Source organism: Chelonia mydas, chromosome 23 (assembly GCF_015237465.2).
Source record: "Chelonia mydas isolate rCheMyd1 chromosome 23, rCheMyd1.pri.v2, whole genome shotgun sequence".
Lineage (NCBI taxonomy): Eukaryota > Metazoa > Chordata > Testudines > Cheloniidae > Chelonia > Chelonia mydas.
Window position 1 is genome coordinate 12,478,667 of NC_051263.2, and position 7,635 is coordinate 12,486,301.

The window sequence follows — 7,635 nt, forward strand, 5'->3', positions numbered from 1 at the left end:
GAAACAATACCTCCTCCCACCCCACTCTCCTGCTGGTAATAGCTTATCTAAAGTGATCATCAAGTTGGGTCATTTCCAGCACAAATCCAGGTTTTCTCACCCTCCCCCCCCCCACAAACTCACTCTCCTGCTGGTAATAGCTTATCCAAAGTGACCACTCTCCCTACAATGTGCATGATAATCAAGGTGGGTCATTTCCAGCACAAATCCAGGTTTTCTCAACCCCCCCCACCCCCATACACCCACAAACTCACTCTCCTGCTGGTAATAGCTCATCCAAAGTGACCACTCTCCTTACAATGTGTATGATAATCAAGGTGGGCCATTTCCAGCACAAATCCAGAAAAACTAACTGACCATCTGAGCTATTGAATCGATGACTTTTGTTCAGTCCGAAGTACAAGCAATCATAGAGGAATTAGAAAAGGGTCCTTAAACCTGACCAAACCAAATGAAACATTCCATGGTTTTAGAAACGTACAGCTCTGAAACAGACAGAGGGCACAGATTTAAAATCCTCAGCACCAGTGATATCTGCTTATGATTTTAATGCACAAAGAAACTGCCATTAAATAAACAGAATATGGCCTGATCAGCAGATTACTGCATGTCTTTAGGCTTATTACTTGAGGATACATCAACCACATGAACATTAATTTCTACAGAAAGACAAGATGCAGAACATGAAGAAGAGCTCTTGAAAGATTGTGTCTCACACCAAGAGAAGTTGATCCAATAAAAGATATTCCCTCACCCACCTTGTCTTTTTAATATCCTGGGACCAACAGAGATACAACAGTGCAAACATCTCTGTGGGAGCTATTGTGGGGAATACTCAGCCATACAGCTGTTTTCTACTTGCTAATATGAAGCGTACATTATAAAGTATGATTTTTTGGTTAAATTCTATTATGTTTATTCTTTTTAAAAAGTGTTGGGGGGGTTCTGGTTGTATTGGTATAGGAAAGCCACTATGCATGTGTGGAACTGCACCTTTTCCAAGAAGATTATATACGTATTAGTAGTTATCCGAGCCTTACTTCCAATTCAGTGTCCATTTGAGGAGTTTGAGATGTTGCTGGCTGGTTAAGAAAGTTTTTTACTTCTTCAAATATACCTGTTATACTTGTGTCATTCGGAACATTTTTCAGGTGATCCCGAAACTTAGATCGCAGGACATTCTGCACTATTTCCTACACATACTTTTCCTCTTTTGACATACAGATTTGAGCTTCTTTCTCTCGTATGCGCTGGCTCTATGTCCGCTTCATTTTTTCTTTATCTTTACAGCAGAAGCAGAATGGGTAAAGTGTGTATAGGCAGTAGACAACGATCATAACAAAAAGGGCAAATAGTCCAAAAACCTGGGGGGAAGCAAAACTAGTTATTTTCATGGGAATTTTTCTTTATGCATCTTTTGCATCTCACCAAAATGGATATGGCCTCTGCTATAAATTTAGCTGCATAGATCTATTAAAAAAATGACCAAAAAAAGCTCTTCAACCAGATATCGGAATGGGGAATAGGGAAATGTTTCAGTATTACTAAGACTGATGAACGAAACTCAAACGTTTTGGAGTTCGGATTTGGCAAAGTCACTAAAATTCCGTCTTTATCTTTATTTATTATTCTACCAAGCCTTGTGTCATCTGCAGAGTTTATCCGCAAAGATTTTATATTTTCCACCAGATCATGAATAAAGATATTAAATAACACTGGACCTTTTGGATGAAGTTCCCCATTTATAATTTCTTTTCGAAATCTAGCAGTCAGTTTTAATTCATTTAAGATGCGGTATACTGTATTTTTAATGTGCTATCGTTTAACAGAATATGATGTGACGCTAATTTAATGCCTTACGGAAATTTAAATATATAATGTCAACATAGCGACTTTTGTCAAGCAAATTTATGATCTCATTAAAAAACTTTGATCTGACAAGAGCTATTGACCACAAAAACTTTTTGATTCACAAGAGTTATCCTTTAATTGGATCTTAAAATTGCATTTTTATTTATTGCCTGAGCACCTGCAAACAAAGACGGGGACGCTTTTTACCTTTTAGAAATCTGAAGAAATAAAAAAGACACAGGTATCCATTGTTGTTGCTAAGTACTAATATTATAAAGGAGACCCAGACTTCGAACCAATGTAGTCTTTATTAAATTATAACTGTTTCATTTCCACCAGCTACGATTGTTTTCCTTTTATTCAAAGTTACCTATAGAAGTCATTTAGCAGCTGGGTGCAAAATATTAATGGAAGTATTCCAGTAGTTCTAACATATTTTCAATGTCAAAGCTTTAGTTTCATGAAGGATGAGTTTATTAACTTACATGGATATAGCTATTTTTAAAAAAAAGTAATACATACAGCACAATTACAAATAGTCAAATAACATTCAAAACTACTACTTAAATAAATCGTTCTACAACATAAATAAATCGTTCTAAAACATAAAACCATTTCTCTAACTACATTTTTTCCAGGGTTTTTCAAAAATGCCTGAAATAGTTCTGTCCCCTACTTCATTTGGGCTCTTACCTGCGATAAGCTTCGCTGGATGGCTGTGATGGCATTGTTTGTGCTGTGGGTTCTATGCTGCTTCCCTTAAATGTCCTATTTATGCACTCAGCGGATCGGCCATCAATGAGGAGAATCACACGCCATAAAAGAGCAGCTCCAGAAGTCTTTCCCACTATTTCACACGTGCGGTCCCTACTGCGTTTTTCTGAGCAGCGAACCCAATCAATGAAATCCTGCTGAAGTATCAAGCTCAGGACAAGGAAAATAAGGGCTGGAAAAAAGAAAAATGCCAAGCTGTAGTAAATGCTCGCATTATTTCGTTGAGGACATTTAAATTCACCATCAATTACTTCTTCAACCACTAACAAAATTAAAGACCAAAATGACACAGCTAAAATGGGAAGATTACTTTTCCAGGTCCCAAAGTATTTCTTTCTAACTGCCATTTGATCCTGCTACCAGTTCTTTGCTAAGTCAGGGCGTCAATTAACCTTATCTTTCAGGTCCACGTTCTACAAATTACTAAGCACAACGAGTAAACATGAAAGTGAAAATGTTACCGTACAAAACACGTCCCATAACTAGTTGCTGCATTGAAATACAGCGTTGCAGCTAAGGATGGTTGGTTACAAACTGCATAGCGTAGATCTCAATAGTTGTAGGGATGCGGCTGGACTGCCAGACTAGCAATCTGATTCTAGCTCTTCACTACTAACAATTTTTCTCTTGACACTAAGTCTTGTGTGACATCTCATCGTGTCTTTTCTTCAACTAAAGGATAAAATTCCTTTAAAAAAAACTGAAATATGAGGTTTCTGAAAATTACATGGAAGCAACCTTGCTGCTTTCATTTCCAAGCTTTACCAGGATGTGCTTTTTATATGATTTGAGGATTGTAGGTTTATGGATATTTAGTATAGCAGTCTTAACAACTTTCAATGATAATTACATTCTTATGCTTATTATTTCGTTCCCACCCACTTTTGCTCATGAATCTTTTCAGCTTTGGGAAATTGACAATTTGTACAAGGTTCCAAAAATTTATATTCCTGGTTGACAGCGCTGATGGCAAATTGGAAAGGAGGAACAATTGTACCAGAGTCCCAAATCAGAACCCTCTCCACCCCCCCATCTGTAACTGGGGTGAAATGGGAGAAGATGTGGCCCCAACAAAAACGATATACTAAGGCTCCAGAGTTCTCTTGACAGTTCTGCTGGATGGGACTATAATTCTGTTTGCACACAGCAAATAAAATTAGTTCATGCTCTCGTTCGTCTAGGTAACTATCAATTTTTAACTCCTTGAGCTACTTATCTTTATCCCTCAGAACGAGGTGTAATATAGAATTACACGGAGGGGACGGGTCATGAAAACTGGAAGTAGAATAACACCATCTGTCAATGCATCACTGCACTGTTATATACTTTTTTCTAAAGGTTTATGTAAATTCTAAAGTAATCTGGAATCCTAATCTTGAGCCCAATAGCCATGTGATAAGATTGCTGAAAAGAGTTATCCTCCGAAGAGTACTTTCTGCCCCCACAGTAGTTACAAAATTAAATATCAAGGCCAAGATTTTAGAAAGTGGCAAGCTATTCTGGTCATCTCAAGTTCTAAAAGACTAATGAGACACCTTTGAGACAGACATTGCAACCGCACGCAGAATCTTTGGGGTACATATTCTATAGTAGTAAGATTAGTTATCACTGTGAAGCTGGGATAGTATGAATGATTGTGTTCTCCTCGGTTCGGTAGGGAACCACAGCTACTTCAGGTACTAAGACTGGGTAGTGAATCACTCACATTGCAAACACCTCCTGAGAGGTACCACACCCCAAGAAGGTTCTCATCTAATGATTCAAATTGCATTTCTAGAGACTTGGCAAAAAAGAAAGGGCATGTAGTAGGGTGAACCTTCTGGCCAAGGGGACGGGCCCCAACACTTGCTGGAGGGTGGAAAAGCCTTTGATATACTAGAGCCCCCTGAGACTGATGGGTGAAGTCTTGCGAGCTTCTAGCATGCATCCTTATTTTAAATTAAAGACTGAATAAGTCTAGGCTGAGGTTCATTCCTTGCACTTCTAGTATGACTATTCAATATTTGAAATTAAAAGGGCCTTGAAAGAATCTATTGCTCACGTTTTCTGTTTCTGACTTGATCTAAATTACTCCAAGAATTCAGTACAGACCTAGATTCTAGGGCCAGAAGGGACCATTACGCTCATCTGTTATGACCCAAGCCACAGACCTCTACCCTGTGACGCCCGAAGGGGAAGGAATCATTCTCCCCTAGCATTTGAGTAGCACTGTCAATTCTGAAACTTGTGGTTGAGCTAGTGATTGGCAGCCCTGACAGTTGTTGTCAGACACGACCGGTATGGTGCTCTGCTCTGTTCAATGTTGATAACAGTTGGCTGCATGCGTGTGTTCCCTCTGCGTGCTGCCCCGGCTCTGCGCAGATAGCTGAGAGACCCCCCAGGAAGACACGCGGCCAGGTTTATTGCCAATCGAAACACAGACGCTAACTCACCGGATCAGACGTCTACAGTTCTCCTAGTACGTATGTGCTCCCTGACAATGGACACAGCTCAGTCAGTGGCAGGACACTCTACTGCCCCCTAGGCTGGACAAAGACACCGCCCCAGGGATGTAGTCTTATACAGGGGTACAAATAAGTTACACATCAGGTGAGGTATTGAGGTGCAACCTCTCCAGGCAGTAAGGTGCCGCCTCTCACCTTGTACATGCTGGTTCGACCAAAACAAGTCTACCTAGCATATTGTCCTTCTGAGCCTGTCTTTAGGATGGGTCTGCTTGTTCCTTTTTATCTCTGTGGAATGTGTTCCTACCGGCACATCCTGGCACAAGTTCTTCTTACTAGAGCGTATCTGTGTATACATGCTTTTAGCAGCCTCCTTCTTTCCAACTTCTGTGAGCAGGTCCTGCCTCTGGCTCATAGCATATTTTTGCTTTATGTTAACCATTATTTGACTATTATTTTAGTTCAGGCCTCGGGGCTCATAACGGGCCTCTGATACAAGGGTGTATATTTCAGGGATTTATTTTACTATAACTGTAACTGGGGCTGGTCTGTCAGCTGCACGGCAGGGATCCGGGACGCCCTAGGAACCCCGACTGGAGATAGGAGCCTGGCAGTTCCTTGAGACACAGAATATCAATTTCACTCAGCAACCCGAAGGCAAAATGTTAAGACATGTTACAAAGCGGCCTTAATTCAAAGTAAATGTGTCAAAGTATCCTGTGGAAATGAAACTTTACGTTGTTATCTGAAAACTCGCAACAGGTGACCCATGGTTCTTCATAGGCTTTAGGGCATCTGGACAATGACAACTGTAAAGACCTGCTTTTGCCCCAGTCTGAAGGCAGATGTTCAACAGGATGCAGAGAGAAAAGATGGTGCTAATTCCACAGACATAGACTAGCTACCATTGTGGGAGGAATTTAGCGTTGATCTAACTGAGTAAGTGCCAATCCGTAAACGTAAAATTTTTGTGTAATTGTATGCGTTTCTGTGCATGAAAGCTTTGAGCACTCTCTGAGAGACCTGTCATAGATGCCGCATGCACAATGCAGCCATAACTGTGTGAGTTGGACTTTCGAGGATGTTTACCATAAAATTTCACTGATCTATCACTGTCAGGATACAGGATTCACCTCTATAGCTATGTTGTTTTGTTTAGCAACTGTAGTGTTGATGTGCTTTTATTCAGGCTGTTATCATAGAAAGGAAGTGCTCAGGGCCCCGGACTTTGACAAACCTTTCCTAGTAGCCACAGATGCATCCGAGCGCGGTTGTGGGAGCAGTTTTAATGCAGGAAGGACCGAATCAAGAATTCCATCGCATCGTGTTTTTAGTTAGGCTCTTATCATAGGACTGGAGTAGGGTGAACATTTGTGTTTTAATTTAGACACGTTTAACTGAGTCCAATTCAGACTCATTTTTATTTTTACTAGTAGTGGATTTAACAAGCCTTTTACTGGATTACTTGAAGTCACAAACTTTTTCGGTTTATTTTAATTGGCGGTACCTTTTTTGAATGCATAGTTCCTGCGCCAGGTTCTGATGCATGTGTCCGGGAACCACAGCTTCAATTTACTGCTGGGTATTGAACAGTAGTCCACAATAATTGTTAGCATTGTTTTGGTTTTAACAAGCTCATTCCGTTGATATGGTAAGTGTGGGTAGCTGGAACTTTAGGTGGTAGTTTTATAGGGACCTTTTATTTTAACCCCTATTTACCAGTCGTTTGAGACTTTTGTGGTGTTTATAAGGTAAACCTTAAGTTCCCCTTTTTCTTTCTAGGCATACACATTAGTATTTTTTAAGTGTTTCAAGATTTGGCTAGTCTTTTTATTCTACTATTTTATGAGGATTACCGGATCACGGGTAGGAATGCCAGATTGGTTGGCGCGGAGTGAATTATTCCTTAAATATTGGCTTATAAAGAGGGCTGAATTTTTTTAAATGATCGCTCTAATTATCTGGGCGCTAAAAGCAGGTACAGCCAGATCTTTCACTGGAGTCTCATTTTCTGTGGATTAAAATTGTGGCGCTTAAGCAGCGCCTCGTGGTCTGGTTCCGGGAAGTCCTTTTTACAAAGAATTCAAACTTGATTATTTATGTAAACAATTTAATTTGTGAAACATGGACGCATTTCAGTTTGCCATCTTTTTCAATGCAGTATACCCCTGGACTAAGGCGGTTCACTATTGAGTAAGGGCCTATCCGTTTTGATTACCGTGAGCGACCCCTTTTTCCTCTTTCCCCTTTGTGGGCCTTTGTATCTCAATTTTGTTGTTATCTGTTCGACGGCCTCTACTGGAAGGTGGTTTTTATCTTCTTGTAACTGTTTGAGCCATTGAAAATAATCATGCTGGCTTATATTAGAGCTCTCCTTTTGACACTGTACCAGGTAGCTAGGCTCAATCATTGGGCGCATTGGATGTCCAAACAGAATTCGAAAGTGTTGGATTTTTGATTTTAGTCTGGACGACAGCCAGAATCAGAGGCTGTTTATCGGGCCAGTCTTTTCCTGTGTGATTTACTACTTTCCGGGGCGCTTCCTGAAGAGTGAGGTTCATGCGCT

At 40.3% G+C, this 7,635-nt stretch overlaps 1 long non-coding RNA gene across 1 annotated transcript; it reads right to left on the reverse strand.

Annotated features, from left to right (window-relative positions):
* Positions 1–862: 862 nt before the first annotated feature.
* LOC122463669 lies at positions 863–3,083 on the reverse strand. The gene is made up of 2 exons (XR_006287247.1): positions 2,545–3,083; positions 863–1,364 (listed from the first exon to the last, which is right to left on the reverse strand). It is a non-coding gene; the product is annotated as an uncharacterized LOC122463669 (long non-coding RNA).
* Between the last annotated feature and the right edge of the window lie 4,552 nt (positions 3,084–7,635).